The following is a 27,403-nucleotide window of genomic DNA, read 5'->3' as shown; positions in this document are numbered from 1 at the left end:
AATTCATCCTATGTGCTCGGATACAGTATTATACCGGCTTGAAAAAGAAAAACACCAGAGAAAGGATGAAATAGAAAGACCGAGAGAGAGAGATCAGAAATGAAGGCTAGCCAAGCAGAAGAACTTGGCTTTCATGTAATGAATTATTTAACTAAACGTTGAACGAACGAGTGAACGTAGTGGAAAGAAGGGAAGGCACACGGAACGTAAACTGAACATATGTACGATATTATGTAGCAAATATTTATAATTACATTGAAACGTGTATTTTTAGCAATAATGTGTTCGTTATTGAAAATTTTCGTAACATTTCATATAAACAGATTTTGAAAAACATATGCTTCTTCACGTCGATTCTTGCACATATTCGAAATCGAGCATATGAAATTGTAATTTTCATCTCTTGTTTGAATATTTACGGTAGAAATACTCCCCGAATGTAATGCAAATTAAATTGAAAGGGGCGTAAAATTCAGCAAAAAAAAAAAAAAAAAAAAAATTAAATAAATATTTATATATGTTTTTTATTATTTTTTTTTTTTTTGCTCTCTCCCTCTCTCTCTCTCTCTCTAATATGAATAAATTACGTAATATTTATTAATTACTTGATTTGAAAGATAAATTTAAATCGGTTTATAATCATAATTTAATTGGGTATTCATTCCATAAGAGATATGAGCAATGATTGTTAAATTGAACTTTATAAAATACATACGCACACACAACGCAAGATGCATCGTAAAGTAACGTTTTCTAATAAATATTAGGAAATATTGATATATCTGGTTTTGGAAGCATATAGCCTTTGTGCATGGCAATCTAAACTTCGGTCGTAATGGCATTGCGTATTTGTCGTACATCGATGCAGAAAATGGATCAACATTTTAAACTTTAGATTTATTTTACAGTTAGCAAAGCGCTTCAGCGCTTCAACTCAATCGAAATAAATTTATTGGAATGAGAGTTTTTTATCAAACATTAATCAAAATCTTCATTGAATTTATTACGAATTGAACTAACCCTAACTGTCCATAAAATATCAATTTAACAAAATTAATCGAGCATTTCGCATTTCGGCAGAGCACTGCTCCTCAAAAATTGCCTGAAAATCTACAATTACAAAAACAACTTGTATCCGTGCATTTCAGCCACAAATGATCGTTCGTTTTCGTTCAATTTAGCATAATTTAGTGTAATTTCTATCTATTGAAAAAAAAAACATTGGCCCATAATAAGGAAGGATCATGCCGATCCAAAAAACATTCAGCTACGACACGCTCGATTGCGATCTAAGTTTAACAGAATGGTGAGTGAGATGAAGACACTTGTGCAACGCAATCTGCCATGAATAGGTGACTCTATTGGAATTTGCCATTTTGAGAATATGCCACTTTAACTCCTAACGCCCCTCGTATATTAATAAACATTTTCATATATATGAAGAGAACATTTTGATAGATTATTGATCAAGTCCATTCGCGATTTTATTACATATATAAAATAAATGTAAAAGCGATGTTATCAATGTTCACACACACACACAAAAGCATGCGTATATATAAATAAATGTGATCTCTTTTTGTACACATCACTGAAGGATCAGTGGTAATATTCAATTTGCCAAAACGCATTTTGCAACGCCCAGTCAAATTCTGAATCGATTTAACCATTTCCGTCTGTCCATCTATCCTTCTGTTTAATCTCTGTAGTAAACATTCGCCTGGCCGCAAAAGCATACAGAAACATTAGAAGTTCGTGCACGAAGATTGGTATTGAAAATTGGTATCGATCAAAGGACACGCCTACGTAAACTGAGAACACCTCTGTTTTTCAAAAGGCATAGAAAATTGGTCTTTTGCCCATCTTTCTAAAAACTATAAAAAATAATTTTGGAAAAATTGAAACGTATGAGCGATCCTGTAGTATCTGCATAAAAGCGGTAAACATTGACCACGCATACGCAATGTTATTGTGTACAACACTTTCATTTGTTTCCCAATGTTCTTAATAACACGCCAAAATCACCTTAAAAAAACTCCAAAAAGTGGTGAAGTGCTTAGCTAATTTCAAATTCGCAATGCGTGTAAGCATGTCCGTCCGCGAAACTGTATAATATGTGTGTGCTAAACAGTCTTGAATTTACGAAAATTAAGAGATCACCGACTCAAACTTTTCAAAGAACACGCCTATAACGCTATGTAACAAGGCTATGTAACAACAATAGTGAACACTTTTGCTTTCCCTCTCTTTTACGCATTGCGATACACGTTATAAGTTTCCTCACAATTTGGGATTTACAAAAATGGGATAAACGGATGATGGGCGTATAAGAAATTGTGGCCACACCCAATTACACTTCTCTCACTTGTTCTAATTTTTTTTTTTTTTTTTTTTTTTTTTGTAATTAAAATTAATTAATCTCTTTACTTAGGATGTAAAAAATTGATTATTTGTTGTACTTTTGAATTATTTATGTATCCAATATTGGTTGAAATATTTTATAAACAATTTGAATAAATTAACAAATGAATCCTAAAAGTATATTAATTTAAAAAAAAAAATGGATTCAATTTGACATCAATTAAAAAGAAGCATTTTGACAACGAGTTTGCTCTTCTGCATAAATTTTTCAAATCATCATCATGTTGCTTTTCTCTCGTACAGGTCGAGAGCAAACTTAATAAATGATTATGAAGCAACATTTCCTCCTATCCTTGCAATCAGTTAAAAATGTTGATGCACCCTCTTTGTTGAAGAGTTAGTTAACGAATCTACGCTTTACAATTATACATAGTTTTCTCCGTTACTGTTACACGCAATTATTCGAAGTTGTGTGCACCGATTTAAAATTTGTCTTTCCGTAAACATTGCAAAATAAAAGCCACTCTACTGTTTGCATCTCAGTAGATTTATGTTTAAACAGCATTCAAACAAAATTCAAAGAGAATACTGAAATAATCTTTACTGGATATTGTGTTGAAAAATAAAACACAAGTAAAAAGGCGGCAATGACCGAACGTCTTACTCCCTCCCCTTCCAAAAGGAATCGAAAAATCGATATTTCAGTACTCTGGACTATTGTTTCCTTGTCATCGATATAATAGAGATGAATATTTATAACGTCGTTTCTGTTGCCCTTTATGACGAATAAGCAGAAAAAAAAAAAATAGATTTATTGACAGTTTACTTTATACTATAGGCATGTCATATGATCGATTTAGTCCATTTTCACTACCAACCTGCGTCCTAGAACATCCAATGTTTTCGCCAAATTTGAAGCCGATATATTAATGTTTGCGGCCAAGGGACTGTGAATGGTTCATCACACGTATCGCTTGGACGCATAGACAGATACACTAAAATCGATTCAAATCTTGATATTGACCTGGAACATATATAACAGGAGTACAAATAAGTTTCCTTCATTGGACGAACAATGGCCCCATCAGAAGAACTTATTGAAATTGCCAGATGTAAAACGTAATATCGTAAGTTTAGGCATCTGGTAACAATATAATCTTGAAATATTTTTGACTTCGTATCAACGTTACATAATTTTTTCGTGCGAAAATATCAAGTTTTGCACCGAATAGCGGTTAATTGCCAGAAAGTTTACTTCTCCTGCTTAACATGAACGATGACACTGCCAAGCCTTTATGAATGATGGATAGTGACTGCGTTACAATACCCAAACCCCATATAATCATTTGTCAGAGTAGGAGAACCATTAATATCGACAATAAAGGCTGAATATCCATGGCGGCCCCATTTAGGGGATTCGGCAATGTGGTGTGTGTTGTAGTTTGTTACAACCAAATGCGACTGTGTGACTAAGGAGTGCCACCAACAATAATTGATGGAATTACGAAAAAAAATGGGCGTGATAAGTCAAAAGCAGTGATGTCGAGAAATTCAGCCCCAAATGGCTTCCAAAAGCCCGTACGGGAGATGACTGCAGTTGTGTTTGGTAAGCAAACACTACTGCTTCAGATCGTCACTTGTTTCGTTCGATGGCGAAGAGTCTGTCTGAGCAGCGCTTTACATCGTACGAAGACAACCTCAAAAGATGAAGGATTCTTCCGACTTGGTATCCGAATGTTGCTAGAAAAATGACAAATAGCAGTCAGTGGCTAGTGATGGATACTACTTTGAATAAAACGTCAAGTACCGTTCTTTCATAATCAATTTTTAATTTTTGATAGAAAATGAAATGGAAACTTATAAGTGAAGTTTCCTTCCTTTTAATTTTTCGGTGCTGAGCATAAAAATTATACCCAAATTTATGTCGAATAAACGAGATGAAAATCTATGGTGCTATCTGAAGTAAGACAACGGTTTCGCCTTGCTAGGCGTATTCTACTTTCCACTTATCAAGGCATAATTATTATTTTATTTCCAATTATATGCTGCTAAGTGACGCAACACATTAAGGAGAAACGTCATGGTGTTCGACCACAATTCTTTTATATTTTAAATGGAACTTTACTGCAATAGTAGAGACTTGAAGTCGTCAACGTTTTGCTTTTTATGTCATCACTATAAAATACATACAACTATAGTACAACTATAGTCAAGTCAGTGATATTCGACGAAATCGAAATAACCAACAAAATGCATATATGTATTGCATAGCAAGCATACATAAATATACAAATCGTTCACAAAAAATTTAATGGGAACCAAATGTGCATTTAAATGCGGAAAACCGTCCACTAAAATATGGTAAGTAAGTAACTAAGTGAATTATTATTAGTGGAAGGTTGAAGGAAATCGTAATAAATGCACAGCTTTAAGGGGATCTGGTATACTGCCGTAATGTAGTAAAGTAATGTAACTGAACTTAAAGGCCAATAAACATAACATTTCAAATCACTTACAGATCATTTTCATAGTCTTCCACTAAAAAGTAGAAATTCATTAAAAGAGTAACTCATTCAAAGTGTAAAATAGGGAAACTACGAAAAATCTTAATAATCTTTAGGTGAGAAATTGTACCAAGTGATTCTCATACACCATTCGCTCCAAATGCAAAGAGTTTTATGGAGAACGACATAAATGGTATTTGGGCAGGACAAAGTCCGGACTATAAGGTAAATGCATCAAAAATTTGTCATTGAAATTCTCTGAATTTTTGTGCCCAAGTTATTAAAAGTGTGGACTGGTCTGCAATCTTACCCAAATATTTAAAGTTTCTTTTCGATTCAGACTTATGCGAACGACTGAATTTATTTCCTAAAGAGAGTAAGGTGTTTACGCATGTTCCTCGAATTATTAAAGTACTTTAACAAAATTATTGTCAATACGGCACTACTGATAACATATGTTCTAACGTCCCTTAAACTTTTCACGAAAAAATTGAATGTGCGATGCAAAAGAGAGTGAAATCCTAATCAAAGCTTTTTCTTCTTCTTTCACAATTGCTACAAAAATTTCTATTTCAAAAGCGCAATCGTATTGAAGGCATTTCAAATCAAGCTTAAAAGCTAAGTTAACAAACCAAGCTGAACATATCAAATGAAAGATTCGATATCGGAAACGGCAACTCGGCAAAAATTAGAAATACAAAATAATTTTTAAAGTAGAATAAGTTTTTAGTGTTTAATTGATTTCATAACTCAACTCAAAGTGCGACCGCGTTGATCGATAATATAAAATATAATTTTTGTTTGAAATCTGCGTAAAGGAAATTTTAACTTACATAATGCAGAAATAATGCAGAGTGGAATGCTAAAACATACATCCTCTCGAAAAATAGAGGAAGTGTTAATAATGAATTGCAAGAAAAAGAATTCGACATTGGAAAACAACGCTCGAAAGTAATATTCCTCAGTAATCTGTATCTATATGTTGAACTTAGAAACGCATCTTAAGTGACTGTCACTGCTCAATAAATAAATGGTTTTGATATACCAATGTGCGTAAATATTCGAGACGCACGATAAGAAGCATACAGTCTTTTAAGGTTTATAAAATTTTTTATAAAATTCCCTAAGAATAATTAAACGGCAGTTTATGCTTATTTTCGAGCAGATTACCTATGTATTATAGATATAAATGAAGCAAAGAATAAGAATCGCAGCAAGGCCAACAATATCCTCGGTTATCAGTGTCATCATCATCACTATTATTTACATCATAATCGTTCTCAATATCATCATCATGATTATCATTTTCATTATCATCATCGTCATCATCATGATCATCATCATCATCATCATCATCATCATCATCATCATCATTATTATTATTATTATTATCTGGTTGCTACGCGTAATAAACGGCAATTGTTTGCCATTTCTTTGCGATTCTTTCAGTTTTCATATCCATTATCAAGGGATGATGGTACATTATTACTATTAATTTGTTGGCAACAACCAAATAAAATATTTTAAATATATTATGTCAGTGGTAAAGTCTAACTCAGCTTAGCTGTGATGATTGTATGCTTGTCCGAAGATCTGTCTATCTATCTGTCTGTCCGTCTGTTTACCTGTGTACTTTAGGAATTTTATACATTGTAAAAACCGATATAGAAATCCAATCCATCTTAATACTTGGGAAAAATAAGATAGTATCGAAGAATGTGAGTGTTGCAAGTTTTTTAACAACAAGGGATTACATATACATATATATCGTAAATGAAAGATGTCCAAGATTCGTCTCAAAATCAATCTTGCATACTATATTTTTTTTTTTGTTTTGTTTTGTTGTTTTTCATTTTTTCGCTTTGCGCTAAAATAAATCTTCTTTCTCTGTTCAATTGTTTAACTATGGGTATTGTATAAACGCCAAAATGATATTCATAGTTAAAGAACTTATAAAACTCTTATCGCTTTTGTCGCAATTTTCAAATTTAAGCTTCGTACTTTTCATAACTTATCCCTTTTACTTTTACTTAGCAGCATCGAAAAGTATGCTCAGCTTATATAATAAAACTTTTAATAACATATAAAAGATATGCGTATGTGTGTAAGGTGGTGGTTTTGAAAAGAAAATGAATGATGAATATAAATATTCATCATCTATATACCATTTATCATAATTTATGTGTTTACCCATAGAATAGTGTTCGCGATTCGTCTCCAACCGATACCGATATGATTTTCTTATTTGACATCACTTCTTGCCTAAGATTTTCTGAAATTATCATTCATTTATATTATTATTCATATAAATTTGCCTCTATCTTCAAGAAATTTAGTTAAATTGTTGATAATTTTTCAATTTACAGTGCAATTTTTAAACCCCTCACTCACGATTCTTTAACGGTTTAGACATTAAGCGAAGTAATTTAATATTTTGATTTCTGCGTAGATTGCCTATAAAGCAGATAAATTTTAACCTTTCATGTCTTTGCTAACAAATATATAGCGACTATTCGAAGATACCATATCTCATATATATATATATATATATATATATATATATACTTATTTATACATATATATATACATATATTAGTTTGAGCATAATTATCTGAAAAATTACTTTTAATACTTTTCGCTTATATATTTAAACTTATGTTTTTATCAAAACAAACCACGTAAAAAAATTGAGTTCAGTCGAGACCGAATCTTTTATACCCATCACCACCGTTTACCGTAAAAAAAGACATAAGAAGTAAAAGTACAAAATTCTCGTACTCCATAATGTGAAGTGGGCGCAGTTGATTTCTTCTTATCCCAAAATAAAATTTTGTGTCGTATAGGCACGTGGGCGTTATAGGCATGTCCTTTGAAAAGTTTAGGTCAATTCCAAATTTTTTTTTGCAAATTTGTAGGCGATGTCTTCATTTTCGCTAACGGGAGAATGCTTACCACAAATACTGTAAAGTTGCGCAAAATTTGTTTCTGCACATTATAAATATATAAATTTTGATGCATTATAATTTTGGGTAGGCGTGGTCAATTCTTTTCACTTTTTCACACAAATACCACAGCATCGCTCATAGAGTATGCGTTCAAATTTTTATACATTTATTTACTATAGTTAATGAGTAATGAGCAGCAAACCAATTTTTCATTCCCCTTGAAAAGCAGAGGTGTTCTCAGTTGATGTGGTGCTGTGATCACATCTTTCAACGGATTTGATCCATTTTCAATACCAACTTGCATGCAAGAATTTTCAATATTTCTACCAAGTTTAAGGACGATAGCTTTATTTTTGCGGCCAGGAGGATGTGTACAATAGACATTACACGGACGGACAAACGGTCAGACAGACAGACAGACAGACATGGTTAAATTGATTTAGAATTTGATTTTGATTAACAATACATATATACTTTATGCGGTCTCTGATGCTTCCTTCGCCCTTATCCTTCGGTCATGGGTACAATAATTATAAAAACCTTTAAAGCAGCCCAACAAACGTACAAACATATATAAGAAATTTGTTTAAATATATTGATTAGTTTTCCAAATTTCCAAAATATTTAAATAGAAAAAGAAAACATAACCTTCTGACGATATAATAAATCAGAAAGGAGAATAGTTCGGCATAGCCCTTTATTATTGGGTTATTCAGAAAGAATTTTCCCTTATTTTGGTCAAAACAAAAATCGATTTCTCCATACTGTATAAATATTTTACTAAGAACCGTGGATTTCCATAGATTTAAACTGTCAGTAATCTCACGAATTGTCATTAGTAGGTTTGCTTCAAATGAGGCCCTTATGTGGTCTTAAATCAGCTTCTGCTGACCTTCCAGGAAACGATTTCAAAAGTTTGACCTTCTATCCATTCCCCACCTCCACACGTATCCAATATTTGTTTTCTTGTTCACATCATTTTTACCTTTTCACTAGTAATAGAAGCAAAGTCCGCCAAAAATGCTGCCTTTGACTTTCCATATTTGGTAAGGCACTAAACGAAAACTTTCGTCCAGAATCAAACGAACTGAGTGCCACACAAGCATTACGATATCAGCTATCATATATATACACACAGTGGTTGCTAACGAAGAACGAAATGGCTCAAGAAATTCGTAAGAAGACAAGTGTTAACTAAGATTACAAGAGAAATGGTCTGTTTTGCTAGTTACAATGGGGATAACAGCAGTAACCTTTCATGTCGCTGTCCTAGAAACCGAAGAACACAGAACTCCAATAACTTTATACATATTCATAGTCCACAATCTAGAGGACATTCAGTGAAACTTGGAAGTACTGAGACTGTAACACCAGCGTCGTCTACCGGCCAATTAACTACAACGGACAATTTTTATGCCATCAATCACCATATGGGCATTCCGAACAGTTGTCCTTACTAATTTTGTATTGCAAGAGTATTTATAGAAATATTACGTTATTTATACGTTACGTTATATAAAATATTTAGTTTACTGTTTACTTATTACCAAATTTGCTATTAATATAGATTCACTGTAGTTTATATATAAAATACTCAAAAATGTCTTATTCTCCAAGTAATAAATCACTCTCTTAGTACACTTAATATAAAAGCGCATACGATCAAACTACAAACAAATACGATGCTCACAACACGCAATTAAGTTAGCGTCTAATCAGTTACTCCCTAGACAAATAGACATTTGATTAACATGATATATGTATAGGCGTAGTGGTGAAGAGCTTTCCCTCAGTGCGGCGAACATGGAGACCGACAACTATAAAAGACCAGGAATAACAAGTTTTTCTTTACCTGGCCCGGGGGCAGGCGAGCAAGTGATAAGTCACAAACGTTAGTGGTAGACACACCATCGCGCGATACGTACTTGTCTGAAAAGCAACTTTTTCCTTCTTTTCCTTATTCCTAGTGTTTCGACTGGTCCGAATCCGTGACGTACGACATCCTGCAAGACGCATTTGTTTGACCAATTCTTAGCATAATGGAGGATTTGCTCTTTCCCAATCGATATCTCATCTAGAAAAGGGTGATTTGCGTGATTGTTCGCTGATCAATCAGGTATACATTGCGTAATAACACGTAATGGTTCACCATAAGCGGAAACTAAGTAAATTTGAGATATGTACGCTAAGATGAAAACACCTATTAATCCACCACGTGCTGCACATCAGCTCATATAGGTTTTCTTTTATTAAACACCACCAAAAAGTAATTGTATACCCAATTGTTCTTCCTCGCTATAAGACACAAAACTATATGACCTAAGACTACTAAGTGATAAACAATAAAAAGTGAATTCAACAAAAACGAAAGTCCATTTAAAGAAAAAAACTCCTAGAAGCTAGACATGTTGCACTACAGGCGCGATATGGCTCATTTTCAATGCCCGTGTGAGCTACAATTAAAGTAAGTATCTTGAGTTTTGTGAACGGGAGAACACTTTCATCAGATACCACACAGATGGGCAGACGAGTAGAGATATATCCTTAAATTGATTCAGAATAAAATGCTTATCATAGCAAAGCATATAAACACTTTATCGAGTCGCTGGAGCTTCCTTCCTCATACTTCGATGATAAATATAATAATAAGAAGTGAAATAAATATAATAAGTAAAAATCAAGAATATATATGTGATACTAAGAAATAGTAACTGGACACTTTGGCACGTTTTAGCGAAATAGAATTATTGATGTGGTGGTCTTTACTATGTCAGATATATGTGAAAACTTTATATCAATACAACAAAATACTAAAGCCATAAATTCTTAATTTTCCCAAATGAGTAACGAAATGTTTCTATTAAAAACAACTGAAGGCAGAAGGTGACATTTTATCTTCAATGTAGAGAGTTCACTTCAGTCATTGCTTGCTCTTCTGTCGCTTGTTGCATATATATCGGTTGCCCAATGAGTCGACATGGTATTTACCACTTTCAAGCATACTTGAGACTTAGCAAATCGCTTTCTATGAAAGTATAGAACGAACAGAAACCGTTACGGCCCTTATGGTACAAAAAATATAATAAAGAATCATCAATAGTTTTACCGTAATAATGAAATGCATTTACGAGCCGCAAGGGGATCGAAAATTTTCACAATTTTTAATCGATGCATCATCTTTGCGTTTAAAAAAAACTTTCTTAAATAATGCTTCTTCATATTTGCGAGCCAACATGTGTCGAAAGTAATTAATTTCAATACTTTGTCATAAATTCTGCATTAGCAGTAACAACAAGAGCAACGATAACAAAAACAAAGACAGCATCAACGGTATTAATACTTGTCAATATAAGATTTGAAAACAAAAAAAAAAAAAAAATAAAGAAAATAAATAAACAGAAAAACAAAAAAAATTTACCATAATAAAAACTAGTTTTACCTGAATATGAATAATAAATGCAATAGTATTGCACTCACCGCCCAAGACAGTAGATATACTATGTTCATCCTTTTGTTTGTAACATATAAAATTTTAAATTAATTGTTGAATTTAAACCCTACCGCTTCAGATTAACGAAGCGCCCCAATATATTTGTGCACTAGATTGAAATCGGGAGTAAAAAATATGTGCCCCATATGTCGTGCAAGAGTTTCGCTTGATTTTTTTCTTTTCACATAGAGTAAAGGGATACATATATAAAAGGTATCATGCTCAGCATCCTCAGCAACAAACTAAAGAACAACAAAGTAAAATCATTAAAACCAAGCAAACCATTTCATTAAATACCCTATATGTGATGTAATTAATTCTTCAAATCATCTCCCAAAAATTGTCATTTATTTCTATCTAAAGAAACACTTTCCATAGTAGCCTTATATCGTAAACCGATTAGATCCAAATTTGGCAAATTTAATTTACTTGCAAACCGTTTTATTCTTCTTCGTCCATATTGTTTATAAATTACAAAAAGTTAATTAAAAAAATATTTGCTTTTCACCAAAAGTCTTATATGCGATGGCTTATCCCAAAATTAGATGCAATGACTCCCAATTTATGAGTATTTTTTAGAAACTTTGTGCACAGGCATATCTTAAATCTAAGAACCCGCTCTACTATATTTATGAATTGCATTGAACAATTTTTACGTCCACTCCCTATATAACGCCTTATTTCATAAAAATGGAAAACAACTTACAAATTTTTATTATTTCTCGACAAAAATGAATTCAATAGAGGTAGTTAGGCATTTTAAATTAATGCATAAAATTTGGAAGAGATATTCTTTGAAGCCCCTTCCATGTAAGCATTCTAACAATAAAAAGCCTTTATGTGGCAACAAAGCGTAACCTTTAGTATTTCATAATAAAAGTTGGTCCAAATAGTGATCTGACATCTTGATACACTTCCTTAAGTATAGATCAAATAAGTCCATTTTTTGTCGATCTCTTCCCATATAAGGGTTCCCATAAGAAGAGTAAGCCTTCATTCGCAGACCATGTCAGATAGAACCAAAATTAAGAGGTGCTTGCATGTATTTTGATCAGCAAAATTTATTGGTAAAAATGGTAAAGCAATGCAAACTATACTACCCTTAAATTCTCTGATTTTGACCTTTCTCTATATAAAATAACCGTTTTCCATTTAATATTATTGACTTATTTAGTGTATGCAGCCATTAACCCTTGATCGCTCAAAAGTGCATTTTCGACCTTCATTAGCTTTGTTGTTTGTCATGTCCCAATTATAGGTTTTGGCCCCACCGGTTTAAGAGTGGATATTTTGGACGATCTGGAGAACGGAAGACTTTTTGGACGTAAATCCAGCTCGAACTCTCAAAGAACAAAGAACGGACAGTTTAGCAATTGATGATTTAGCCGTTTCTCGACATTTACATGCAATGGGGAAGATTGAAAAAGAGAGAAATGGCTACCATACGCATTGACTGAAAATACCATTTCGAACCGGTTTGACATAGCGATTTCATTGCTTGCTAAGTAAAAAAAAAAAAAAACAAAAATTCTCTGTGGCCTATCGTGACTGGCGATGAAAAGTGGACAAACGTAAAAAGGAATTGATTAGTCCAGGCGAACCATCCACATCGACACCGAAGCGGAATATTCATCGCCATAAAGTTGTGCTATGCATAGGGTGGCATCAGCAAGATGCAGTGTCTTATCAGTTACGAAAACCGAGTGCAACCGAGTTACTGCAGATGTCTACCGACGTCATTCGAACAAATTGAACGATGTATTGTTGCAAAAGATCTTTCATTTGCATGGAAACGCTCGGGCACATGTTGTCAAGAAAACACTGTTGCAACTTGAATGGGAAGTTCTGCCATTCTCATCCCATTGACCAGACCAAACGCCTTCTGCTTACCATTTGTTCAGGTGGATGCAGCACGACTGGGCTGGCGTGCGGTTTGGCCGATATCAATAAATCCCTTTTTCAAGTGAAAAAAAATTATCAAAATATATATCGTGCAAGCACGGTCCACATATTATGGTGTACTATATTTAACAGTCGGTATTCCTGAATTATAACATTTTCATTTGTTTTTAGTTAAAAATTGAATTCAATAGATTTTGTTGGTTAAATTTAGCGACACATATATATGTATATTTGAGCGTACGTGAGTGTGAGTGAGTATGTGTGAACGCCACATATATATGAATGGATGCGTATTTAATAGATTTTTCGACTCATGTAAACTAAGTAAATTTATGACTAACTTCACAAACCCCACGTGGTAGATATTATTACATAAAATTTTGTACAATTTTTTTACAATCATTTACAATCATTGCTTGTTAATAATTTAATTTTCATATTTCAAAAAAATTCGCGCATTTCGATTCATATAATTTTTTGGTGGCTTTTATTGATATGAAAAGAACTTTAATATTGTTTATCAGAAATTATTCTTCGACATTGACTAGTTTTCAACAATAGCGAAAGCAGAAACTTTGCACAATCATTTCTTGATCGATTAAGAATCCGTAGTTAAAACTGTAGATGAAATTTCGCCGCACGCATGCGCACAATAAAGAAAGAAACCGCATCAATCTCGATAAAACATTATCAACATTTTCATATTTTCAATTAAGTGAAGATATTATGGAAAAACTGTGACCCAGATATTCGCCCAGACCATCTATATTCTCGTCTTCAAAGTTGTAGCAAATCCTAGTTAAGCCAGCATATATATCTTGTTTTACACAAATTAAACAATTTTTCATAATTAACATTTTACTTTGTACGATCATCATTTATGTAAATGAAACAAATAGGGTCGGAACCGAATCTTTTATACCCATCACTAAAAAAAAGGCAAAAGAAGTAAAAGAACAAAAGTTCTCATGCTCTGTAATATGAAGTGGACGCAGTTAATTTCTTCTATTTTCAAAATAAAAGTTTTTTTTTGTATATAGACATGTGGGCGGTGTAGGCGTGTTCTTGGAAAAGTATGGTTTATTTTCAAATTCTTTTCCAAGTTTGCAAGCGATATCTTCATTTTTGCGAACGAGAGAATATTTACCATAATCTCACAAACGGACAGATGGACAGATGAACAGACCGAAATGATTAGGTGCACTCGAAACTTGAAACTGGCCAAGACTTTATGATATTTTTTTAAAAACTTGCTTCGATGCGTTGCATAGATTTTGAAAAGAAAATAATGATATTATGGCACTCTATAATATTTACAAGGCATGGCAAGGAATTTTTCCATTTTTATCGGGGTAACACAGTGTCGCTCCTAAAGTATACAGATTTATATTTTTGTATATTTATCTGCTATACTTTATGGGCATGAGGTAAAAAACAAATTTTTTAATCCTTTTGAAGAGGACTAAATAGCCTCACTTAACATAGTACTGTAGGCGTGTACCTCGATCAAATTGGCCTACCAACACCAATCTATGTGCAAGGGCTTCCACTGTTTTTGCCGAATTCAAAGTCGATAGCTTAATCGATTCAGAATTCGATGTTGATCAAGAATACATATATATATGTACATATATACACATATATATATATATATATATGTATATTCTTGATATATATATATACTTATATATTCTTTATATATATATGTACTTTGTGGGATCTCTGAAGCATGCTTGTGGGCGTTGCAAACGTTTTAGCGAAATAAATATGCCCCTCATCCTCCGATAATGGGCATAAAAATGATATATATATATATTGGATTTGTTTGCCATTGCATGTTAAACATAATTATGAAGCATATGTTTTAAAAATATTAATTATATTAAATGAACGCATACCGTAAACATATTCATTATATTGCGTTTTAAGGATACGATGATATCTTTCTTTTGTACAATAGAAATTGAAAATTTTTGAATCCAAAAATAAACTGTTTTAACTATCCTACACGATTATTTTGAATTTTCGTTCTTGGGAAGATATTTGATTTCTGTGATCACCGCATTCATTGGCACGCGTTTTTCACCCAATCGGACTGAATTAGAAATTTTGCCCTGACAAAAAATACATCATGTTTACAAGCACTCCAATGCCTAGCCTTTCATATTACGACTAGAATGACAATGCCATTATAAACTCTTCACTCTTCAGTGCCGAATATAAAAATTTTTTTACCAAAGTTGAGAATTTACTTGAATTATTTTCGAAATAAATTATTTAGAATGACTTCTTACTTAGTAAACTTGGACTTTACTGCTTAGTAACATAGATATTTATGTTTATAAAAGAATTCATAAAAAGACAGAAGAAATATCTGAGTGCGATTAATATTAAGATGTCTTAAAAGCAAACACGTTCAGAAATCAAGCAAAAGAGATCGATTCGATCGATCGTTTGTAATTGAGCTAGTATAGCGATGGACCATAAAACCTTTTCCAACTTCCGTTAAAGTATATTCAACATTTTCAATTGCACTTTGGCCGATAAATATCGCAAAATTCTTTATTAACTGCGCACGTACCATTGGCCCGCCTCGAATCATTTCTATAATAAAGTTTCTAATAAGCCATCTATATATCAAATTATACTAATGGATATAGTGTCATATGATTCGATCTTTTCAGTGCCTTAAGCTTTTTCAAATGCCATTTAAGGCAGATGGCACAAGCACTGAATTATTATTTTGATTATAGGATTACAAAAATATCCATACTAAGCAAAGGCAATATTTATTTGAGTAATCAGTACTATTCCGCAAATCTTATAATATTTTCCGTTCACTTTTAACTCGTTATCTATAACAGCTTGTAAATAATTAATTAAAAGAATCTTTTGAAAATTTTTTGATTATTTTTTTTTTAAGTTTTTTTAGTTTTTCAAAATGATTTTATTGGTTTTTTATAAACGGAATAAATCACTTTTTAAGCGTACCGTACGTTTACAACACACATCGAACTTATGATGAATCTATTATTAGCTTAATTAAAAAAAAAATACAATAATAGAAAAATTATAAGATTTTTTGCAAACTCACAAACTAATAAATAAATATGTCCGCGGATTTTATTTAATTAAAATACGTTGATTTCTTTTTTTAAATTTTTTTTTTTTTTTTGCACTTATTAAGAGCAAATACTCTCACAAACCAAAATATAAATAAACAAAAATAAAAAATCAAAAAATTCAGAAAAAAGAAAAAAAAAAAAAAAAAAAAAACAAAAAACAAAAAAAAAAATTACAATAAATTTCAAATACTCTTCGCGTTAACGTAAAAATCAAACATTTCGAGAATTTTTTTTCACTTTCACGATATTCGAACGATGTTAAGAGAAATTTTTATATAAAAAAACTTCAAGTTACGCCATTATTTGCACAAAAAAAAATATATATATAATGCAATAGTAAAAGAATTTATTAACATTTATGATAGCAATAATAAAAACACTTTGAAGATAAGAAAAACACACATACTCTTGTTTATTTAATTCAAGCAGAATTTATTTGAGTTTTTAACAAATTCATTATATTTTAGCTTTTACTCGACCGCTTCTTTCTATTTGTTTTAATTTACTTTATTCCCAAATTTTTTTTTTTTTTTTTTTTTTTACATATTGCTTTGATTTTTAATGTAATAAATAATAATACATATTCTCTTGTACCTAAATTATAAAAACATTTTGTAATAACAAATAACACACTATTAGACAAAATATTGAAACAATCATTTAACGATGCCACGATCTATTCGGTAGGACGTTACCGTCTAAACTGAATTCATCGCCCATCGTTCATTATGACCACGTCCAACAGGCGTTCTAAACGTTCACAATTCACATGCTTTTTAATCTGTATATGTTTACTTGTGTATACGCACTTATAGATATATATAGATATATATATATATATATATATATATATATATATATATATGTATGTATACATATATGTTCGCATGTTTATAATATTTTGTTTTTCCACTCTCTTTGTCTTTATCTCTTTCTTTCACACTTTCTCACTATCTCTCTCATTCTCTCTATCTATCTAATTCTCTCTCTTTGCCTCTGCCCTTGCCCCTCGCACAACCTTCCTAACATACTATTCTTTGATTTAAATGAGAAAAATTGTATCATTTCTACGAATATTTAGCTTTCATTCTGACTCCAGAGCTTTTCTATAAAAGCTCACTCTTACGCTCTCGCTCTACCTTTCCCTCATGTAATATACTATGCTATGTTCGTTCTTCTTTTAAGTTATAATTTCTTTCAATATGTTTAGAAATCTTTTGCTTAATTCAAACGTATTATTAATGTATGAGTGACACATTTTTATCACATCTCAACCCATAACTCATACGTCATGATATGTCATATAAAAAATTTGCACATACCATAAAAATAATAATAATTAAATTTTCTGTATATTTGCTATGAGATTTCTAAAAAAGTCACTGCTTAAGCTGAATGGACGGTTATAATTTACGCATAACCCAGAAAGTAGTTGTCAGATATACTCACACATCGATAAGAAAATTTGAACATTGGATTTAATCAAAGAAAAAAACGCAATTCAATTAGATTACGAAATCTATAGTACATTTTTATTCTATAGGATGGAAGTAAACTCCGGTTTCTCTCGTCTTTCGTTTATACCGCTTCCTTATCATGCTTGCTGTATTATATTGTATTCGGAACACGCTCATTTCCTGATCGTGAGAAATTATTCCAGAATTCTATTCAAAGTTTTAACATTTTGTCGGCACCAACAACAACGAAGGAGACCGATTTAGATAAGTTCTTCTATGATCTACTTGCGACCCATGAAGCATTAAAAATTATTAAGTTTATAAACAATTTCTTAGCAAGATTTCAAGAAATATCGCTCACGTGTATATTTTCAGGCACAGTACATTGTCAGAAAATTATTTGTTTAATTTTGCATTGAATAAAGAAGAAAGAAATGTTTACTCTGAATGCACTCGCATGAAAAGAGCTTGAGTATGTTCGTGGAAAGTAACTAACGATATTTCCTGTCGACACCAGACACGACTTTTTAATCGACTTCGACTCGCCTATGCCGAGATAATCTCAACATTGATCGAATAAACTCTTTCCTCTCTTCGGAACTTTCACTCGAGTGAAGTTACAAGGTGCTCCATTTTGCGCATTTGCCATTTGTTTCGATATTTTAGTAAAATCAGTCTTATAAATTTAAAAAGCGCCAGAAGGCGCTGAACTACAGACAGAATTAGAAAAATCCCTTGGGTGATGAAAGATGAAATGCCAATCTCACTGAAGAACAGTTCTTAGTTTGCAACGTTATCAGGCCGCACTAATCTTAAGTTGCAAAATACCGATGTGCGAGTCTCATGTAAATATTGCTTACAAAAAAATTTGTCTCCTCGTCAGCTAAACTTGTTATACGACATTGGCTTTAGTTCATAAACACAAATTTCCGTTCTATTCCACAGAACTTCTATTCGTTAGTCAAACTACCAAAACAAATTGGAAAATAACCGCCCTCTCAGTAATAGCAAGAGAACAGTGACAATTTTCAAAAAGAAACAGGAAACGTAGACTGCTTCCATTATGTCAGAAATATTTATGAGAATCAAACAGGAAAAGAAAGCGAAATTATTAGCTATTGCCTTATTTCTGCAGACTTCGCATTGGGAAAGTCAATCATCGGCGAGGAAAATCTAACGGAACAACTCTTCGACCATCGTCTTAAGCTCCAAACAATCAACCAAGTCCACATAAAGTTACAAGCAAGCAAACTTTAATTTTTTTCCATTTATTACTCCTGAGTTCAACAAGACAGAATCTTGAAAGTGATTCTGTAATTTCAGCCCATCAAAATACCTTGCCTTCAATTAGTAAGAATTCTAGATGCACCCACTCATTATTATCTAAATACCGAAATTTAATTGATTTAGCTTTCATGCGTTTTACTCTTGACAGTGGAGAGAGCATTATTCACATTGCCTACATATTTCGCCCCAAAAATTGGAATAGACGGCTACGTCCACAAATATTACAACTAGCGTTCGACATAAGAGATTCGGCCCCAGCCGAATATAATTTTCTTACTTGTATTTTTAGAAAAGTTATCAGTTTACTAAAAATTACTTCGCAGAAACCATGTGGAAGTACAATTTCTTATATTTTTCCAAATTTATTGCACTAATAATCGTTGCAGTAGAAAGGCTAACCTTTGCCTCATATTCAATATTTTTGCAATCTTCCTGGAAACAAATATTTCGTTCATAGACTGGTGATGGACGTCAAAAATGTTTTTATACCCATCACCGAGGATATATAGTTTGCAACGCTCAGAAGGAAGCATCACCGACGCCACAAAGTGTATATATCCTTGATCAGCATCAAATTCTAAATCAATTTAAGCATGTCCGTCTGTCCGTCTGTGTAATGTCTGTTGTAAACATATTTCCGGTCGCAAAAAGTATACTATCAACTTAAAATTTGGTGGAAATGTTGGAAATTCTTGCACATATGTTGGCATTGAAATTGGGTCAAACCGGTCAAAGGACACGCCCTCAGCACCACGAAATCTGAGGATAAATCTTTTTTTTAAATTTGTCTTCGGAAACAAGCATCAAAAACCCCATAAAGTACATAAATTCTTGGCCAGCTTCAAATCTTGAATGCACCTAAACAAGTCCGCCTGTTCCTCTGTCCATCTGTCTGTTTGCGCAATTTGGTAGTATTTATGGTAGACATTCTCCTTTTAGCGAAAATGAAGATATGGCTCACAAATTTACAAACGAATTTGGAATTGACTTAAACTTTTCAAAGGACACGCCTACAACGCCCACATGATTATAGGACAAAAATTTTTTTATTGAAATACTCTTAGTTAAAAATAGAAGATCTCAGCTGCGCCTACTTCATATTATAGAGCGCGAAAATGTTGTTCTTTTAGTTGTTGTGTCTTTTTCAGGATACCTGTGATGGATAGAAACGACTCGGTCTCGACCGAATTTAATTTTCTTACTTGTTTACATTTTCAATAATTCGCTACATTTAATAGTGTTATATAACAAAATTTGGAAAATCTTTTAAAGCTTTGCTAAATCCAAGAAAGTATATCTTGTTCATCCTCTTGGAAAATACAAAAAAAAACTATCAAACTGTCCGTAAATTCTTACGCAAATAACTGACAGATAGGCAATGTCCATGTAGTAAACAAAATGCAGAATCGAAAGTTTAAAACTGCGAATATAATATATACGTATAGCGACAAATATTATATGCCGTCCTCTCATGCTACTCATACCAGCCAAAGGACTCTTCGCTATCGATATATTGATCACATATTAAAAAATTCAAATGCCTGTTGATTATTCCACACATACATAAATTGATCTAAATTTTCACGAAAATTCAAATAAGAGAAAATAGAAAATAACTAGACGACCCATGCGAACCATATTTTCAAATAATATGTTGTAAATAAATAAGAGCATAGTGTATCTGCCAGAAAGGAAAATAAGTTTTCGGTGTGATTAATGGTCACAAGCGGATCTATTAATATATAACCAATCAACGTTAGCATTACCAAGTTTACCGATTCGTTAAATCTATAGGAAGATGTAGTGTATTTAGCAAGATGATGTAAGTGAAATGCATTACAAAAATGATAAAAAGTTTTATTCACAAACACTTTGCGAAAATGTTTCATTATAGGATGAATATGCAAAGACCTGTGCAAGATTTTAGTTTTTCTTACGCGACCGACCGTCTTAAGTACGTAACATAGAGGCTTATAAACAGCATGGCCTGTTACAGTGTTGGAAAGCAAGTAATTTGATTATAGCGAATCCGTCTATGACGGCAACAGATTTCTTATCATGATGTAACGTGCGCACCTGGCGTGAAGCCTTAATCAGAACCATAGTTCAATTGGAGACCCCTCAGGAAGTAAGACAATCCCCTTTGAAACGGACCTTACCACCCTGAGGTAGCGAATTAGAACACGAATGTGGGCAATTTTCTCGCTCACTAATTTGGGTCGAGACCTATCTAAACACCCCATGGATATTTCTCCACGAGACTACGGAGTAACCACAACTCCATTCGGAGTAACCACTCCCCAAAGGGGCATACCCAAGCATTCAGGTGAGAAAGCATTCTCCCGACAGTCAGATGGGTGCATCTTTCTACCAGGGACAATCCTACTTTTGGGCAGCCTGATCCCCGTGGACACCCACTAAATTTCATGGCTTATCGCTCGTACAGAACTTACACCACAGCTTACACAACTTATACAACTTTAGATGATGTGTTACTGCACGCAGCCGTAGGCACTCTTGCCTTCGGACACTCCACATCTGCCAGTAGGCCATTTAAGCACTACCATTTCTCGAGGAAATAATGCTTCTAAGGTTGCCATCACACAGCGCACACCCAACATTGCCCCAGCCCTCTTAAATATCGCTGGCCATCATGCGGATCGATGACCTCCGCAAAAAACAACCAAAAGGGAGAAGTGAAATGCTCCGTTTTCATTAGAAAAGAGAGCCCTCTTCCGATGCAGCTTTTAGGCATCCAAGAGAAAACCCTGTCGCCAGGTTATAGATAGCCAGCCTTTAACTTTTCTTTGCCCTTGACTATTTCACACTTAAAAGCGAGAGCCATAACAGCAACAATCAATGTCTATAGAGAGCACCACGAAAAGGTGAGGGTTTCGGCACATCTATGTTCACCCATTGGGGATCCCATAGTTCCACTGCCCGTTATAGGGGCATAAACAAGCTTTTCTAATTTGAGCCGGATTACCTAGCAACGAGTATATGTGGACTATAGTAGATAAGATGTTTTTCTAATTTTTTTCGTCGTCTTAAACCTTTAAATGATCACAGAGCAGCATCTAAGAGGCTTGTTTCAAGACGAATTCTAAAACGCTTTTTTCCCAAAACTGTTTTCGGTACTAGCTGCACCTCTAGCACTCCTCAATTCTAAACCCATTAATTTCAAATTTTCACTGCCATTTAATAAAGATGATCTTTAGTAAAGTAAGCAATATTTTTACATTCTGTAACGCTTTAAGTGGTGTACGGTATATTACGTTGATGCGAATGAATGTGACATCCAGAAGAACTTAAGACAGACCCAGCTTTTACTACATCAATTGCTTCGAAACCAGTTTCTGAATTAATGTAAGCTTCTGTCTGTTCATCCACCCTTCTTCTGTCTGTCCATGCTACCTTCTGCTCGATCTGCATAGCACAATTTCCAAAATATCTTGGTGAAACTTGGTACACACATGAAGGATGAGTCCTGCTAAGGAAAAATCGGATCAGCCCATTTTTACTGCCGCTTTTCATAATACGCCTTATGACGAAAAATTCGTTATATAAAATAAAATTTGCAATTTAGAAAATTTCCCGGCAAAAATTGCTGAGGGTTACGATTTGGGCGTACCATCACATTTAATGTAAAATAAATACAAACACTTACCTGGACGAGTTCTGCTCTCCAAACTTTTTTTTATTTTTTTTTTGGTTTTTTTTTTTTGATCCAATAACTGAACACATATGAATCCACCTCTTTTCTATCATTATGATCTACACCACTTGTGGTACAGGGTATATTAACTTATTGCGGTCGTATATAACACGCAGAAGGGCTTCAGATAGTTCCACCTTTTATTATATCGATCGATGCAGAATCATAGTCTCAATTGATCTAAACGTCTGTCTGTCCGTGTGTCTGTTTTTGGACCACTCCCCATATAATGTTCTGTAGTAGCGTTTGGGCATTCTAAATTCCTGAGGAAGCTTTGAACGGGCTGGGGCGAATGTGGTGTAGGGTATTTAATGGCCGGCCTTGCCCAACTATAATGTTCTTACTTGTATTTATAAACACAACTGGCCTATTGCATCCTACTCTGCAAGCCTTATGTTTAATACGCATACAGTGAAAAAAAAAATAATCCACCAGTTTGTTGTGCCCGCCAGATATAATGTAGACTGGTGTTGGCCTTTTACTTAATCCATACTTAATCCATATCAAGAGGAAAAGAATATTGTAGTCCGCCACTCGGCTGCTGCCCCAAGTTTGAACATATAAAAAATTTGATTGATTTGATTTGAATGCTCAAAGTATCGGCTATCATTTTTGTATATACTGACTATACCACATGGCATTGTTATCGCAATTAAAGGTGAGTTTGTACCAGCGTAACCGAAGTATCGACGAGAAGTGCCCAGTGCTGACAGGAAAGCACCTTAGATAAAAGCTTTTAAAAATTGGCAAATGGATAATTAATCCTTTAGTAACACCCCCCATGAGAAGAGCAAGGGAAAGAGTGTTCAAATCGATGAAATGCTTGCTATAATTGCGTCGTATTATTACAATGATGCAATTCAAAGAAGCACTTTCGCTTACGTTTCTGACAATAAGCGATTATGATGACAAGCTCCTTACGCCAGATCACTTACTGTTTAGTAATATTCAGGGCAATATACGAGAGACATGGAGGCTAAGTCAACTGTTTGCAGCTCACATTTAAAAGAGGCGAATAAAAAAATGTTACATGACTTTTCGCAGCACATGGCTGGATAATGCTATAATAAAAGAGATGATGTGCAATTGTGGGCAAGTGCGGAAAGTAAAAGGAAGAACTTCAACTGGTTAGCTAAAAAGGCCCACACCTCCAAAAGCCATATTAGACGTTGGCAAAGAAGATCTTCCATTATTCTCTTACGAAGGGAGAAAAATCGCAGTGTCTTACTATTCCTCTCTCTTTCCTCTTTCCTTGATGATTTTATAGTTCTGTTACAGCGTTCAAAGAACGAATCACTTGCTGCGAAATGACGGAGAGTTCGTATTCATAAGACCTCATCTTAAACTTTTAATTTCTTCGCAGAAGCATCGGCAATTATCGCCTCCATGAAGCTACACTGAAGCTCATTTTTATTTGAAAATGCTTTAAATGAACATAAGCATCTTCTGAAGATTAATGTATTACAAAAATTGGAAATCAAACAGGCAAGACATTAGGCCTTAAATTCGCAACAGTGACTCGTTTGAAGTAAGTAGTCTTTTAGGAGCGCTTGGGAAAAAAACTCAAAATTTCAAAAAAAATTTTGTTCCAGAAAATGAACTTTCTCCCGTATTCCACAAGGTTCTTAGCATCGACTTGGCCAATAAATTAAATATTCTGAAAAATTGACGGCGGCCTTAAATGGATATTTCCAATGATTTTGTGATCCTGTGCCTTGAATAGTTTGGCGAGGATCTGAAAATTGATTTAACATTAAACATAGTCTCTATTATAACTTAATACTATTAACATTATTATAAGCGATCATTTTTATACCCATCACTGTAAAATAGGGGTGCATTCATTTTTTTTGTTTTTTTTCCACAATATAAGTCACACCCAAGAAGAAGCTTCAGAAACTCCGCAAAGTAGGGTACATATTCTTGCTTAGCATCAAATTCGGAATCGATTTAAGCGTGTCCGTCTGTCCGTCTATCCATCTGTTCTAAACATTCTTCTGGCCGCACAAATGAAGCTATCATCCTCAACTTTAGCAGATATATTGGAAGTTCTTGCACGTAGGTTGGTATCGAAAATGGGTCAAATCGGTTGGAGGTTGATCACAGCTCACCACGTCAAGTGAGAAAACCACTGTTTTTCAAAAGGAATGAAAAACTGGTTTTTAGCTTATTAATCATAAATTAAAGCAAGGGCGATACTGCAGCATTTGTGTACAAAAGTGAAAAAAATTGACCACGCGTACCCAATATTAGAGTATATCAGAATTGATATATTGATAATGTGCAGAAACAAACTTCTAAAACCCTATAAAGTATTTAAATTCTTGGCCAGTTTCAAATTTGAAATGCATCTAAAGATGTCCGCCTATTCGTCTGTCCATTTGTCTATTTGCCCAACTTTGTAATATTTAAGGTAAGCATTCTCCCGTTAGGGAAAATGAAGAAGAAATCAAGTGCGCCCGCTTCACCTTACGGACCATGAGCATTTCGTTCTTTGCGCCACGAAAAAGTTTAAAAAGTAATTTGCGAGATATTGGGCAAAAAATTTTGGCCGTGAAAACAATGAATTTCGCATACATCTCTCGGTCTCTCCTAAAAAGAACCAAGGATATAATTTGCAGCTAAGGTTGACAAGCCTTACTGCGCTGCTCGTATTTTCCAGGTCTGGGCTCTTCCGATTATTACGTATTCAGATCGATGTGATCAGTCATCTGCGACAGATCAGCGGATTATAGAAGTTGAAGATGTGCAAAAATGACTCTATGGTTGTTTCGCCTCCGGCGTTGTGTACCGCGGCGCCATCGATAAGCTGTCAGATAAATGGACAAAGACTATAGATAGTGATAGTCCATATTTCGACTATTATGCTTCATAACAAGTATATTTGAAAGTGGAATTTTATCAAAAAAAAAAAAAAAAACTGAAACGAATTCGTTTGCGCATCTATTATATCAGAATTTTTTACTTCACAATTGCTGTTTCTGTCAAAATTATTTTTCACATTTGCTTTTCGATGATTTATTAATCAATTTAATTTTATTGAAATTTATTGTTGATAAGCGGAAAAATACAATTTGAACTTGAGCGGATATTATTATACCATACGTAGCGATTGAGATGGGGGTCGAAGTAAAACCAAGGCGCAGTGACTTCAGCGTTGGATAGCTATTTGTGAGAACATCTCTTTTTTTCATGTGTTTCAAATATTGTATCGTGACATCTACTTGGGGAGAGCTCATCGAAATTAATCGGCCTCAGCACAAGCATAACGGAAACGCTTATAATTGAAGGCCACTGCAATCACACCGCCAGTGTGACCTGTACGGGTGTACATAGACCTACCATTTAATAAATCTAATACTTTTACAGTTTCATCTTCACTTCCAGTAAGCATAAAATTGCCGCTAGGATGAAAAGCCAAATCATTAACGGGTTCGCTACGCGCTTGATAGCCCTGAACGAGTTCTTGATCAACCAGATCGAATACTTTTACCCGGCAGAAATTTAAAGCCACTACCATACGATGCCGACCTAACTGTCGCCGCATATCTTTCTCTTCTGTCACACGTCAAACGCATTCGCCTGCTTTCATATCAAATATACGCAAGGACTTCTCATCGCTGCAATATGCGATCAACTGACTATTAGGACTAAATTTAGCCGAGCGTATCAAACCTCTGTGAGTTTTTTTGGGTCAATTTGCCATAGTTTCACTGATTTATCGTCCGAGGCCGCTACTAACATGTCAGTATCGATAAGATGAAAGTCAACCGAACGTAAGGGTTTGTCATGGAATAAAAATTCCTGACAAATACAATGTGCTCTAGGTTCCTAAATTTTAACAGAACCGTCTTGAGAACAAGAGGCAATGGAGTTTGATTTCGGAGACCAGCTAATACCATTCACACTTTTCGCATGTTCCGAAAAACACAGGCAACGGATGGGTTCGCCTTTTAAATTCCATAGAACATAGAGAAGCGTGCTTGCGTTACCGGTTTTGTGTGTCCCACAAAGTAACCTTCCAAATAAGGATCTGCATTTCGCTCGGAATTCATATTTTTTGACTTTTTTCTTATTTTTTCCTTTTGTCAATTAATTGAATATTGTTTTCAATATTATATCTGCTTGATTGTGACGATATTAAATCTGTTAGTATGTAATCATAATTACAGACTGAATAAATGAATATGCATACAATTTAAATTATGTGAAAACATATCATTAATAATTAAGGTAAATACGAATCTTTGATTTTTGACCTTCTGAAAATATAGCTTCTTCTCATAATACATAACATAACCATATAAAGGAAAAGTATCCAGTGTTTAAATTTCTCCATGACGATACCCTTGTACAGTGTGCTTGAAAGACAATAGACATAGTCAAGTATTAGTAATTGTGGATATTGGAAGCTCGAGTTTCATATCTGACCCAGTAGTTCATCCCTTTATATAGTAACGTTGTTACCAGTAACGTTTTTCATCAACTTTCGGAAGAAATATCTTAAAGTTTCTTTTCTTTTCTCTCGCTCTCATGGATAGGAAAAGGGACAATAGTCGATCACAGTAAAATTCTATGAGCACAAGACAACATTTAAACAACGAAAATAGCGGAAAG

At 33.7% G+C, this 27,403-nt stretch overlaps 1 protein-coding gene across 2 annotated transcripts in view; it reads right to left on the bottom strand.

The window, feature by feature from the left end:
* Positions 1 to 16,284, bottom strand: part of LOC119645009 (adenylate cyclase type 2) — a 73,349-nt gene extending 57,065 nt beyond the window's left edge. The window contains exon 1 of one of the 2 annotated variants that reach the window (XM_038044764.1): positions 15,497 to 16,284. The gene's annotated coding sequence lies outside the window, so the exon portion shown is untranslated. The remainder of the gene's footprint in view (positions 1 to 15,496) is intronic. The other variant, XM_038044763.1, reaches the window with a different exon arrangement.
* Positions 16,285 to 27,403: the final 11,119 nt, after the last annotated feature.

The sequence above is a fragment of the Glossina fuscipes genome, unplaced genomic scaffold (assembly GCF_014805625.2).
Source record: "Glossina fuscipes isolate IAEA_lab_2018 unplaced genomic scaffold, Yale_Gfus_2 1, whole genome shotgun sequence".
NCBI classification, from domain to species: domain Eukaryota; kingdom Metazoa; phylum Arthropoda; class Insecta; order Diptera; family Glossinidae; genus Glossina; species Glossina fuscipes.
This window is presented reverse-complemented; position numbering and strand designations above follow the sequence as displayed.